Genomic DNA, 233 nt, shown 5'->3' on the forward strand with positions numbered 1-233 from the left:
CGCTGTGCCCGCTCCTCCCCGCCCACCCCCCCTTTCCGCCGCATCTGCAGCAGCTTCTGCAGCTGGAAGGAAGCAGATGACGGTGGAATGAGGGGCCCTGCGTCGGGAGGGCCGCTCGGAGCCCTCCCCGGGCAGCGTGGTGCCCCGGTGCCCCGTCACCCCGGTACCATCTGCTGCTTGCGCTGCTTGACGGGCACGTAGGGCACGTAGTCCTCATCCTCCTCCCCGGACAG

Source organism: Pterocles gutturalis, unplaced genomic scaffold, assembly GCF_000699245.1.
Source record: "Pterocles gutturalis isolate BGI_N339 unplaced genomic scaffold, ASM69924v1 scaffold13, whole genome shotgun sequence".
In the NCBI taxonomy this organism is placed as follows: Eukaryota; Metazoa; Chordata; class Aves; order Pterocliformes; family Pteroclidae; genus Pterocles; species Pterocles gutturalis.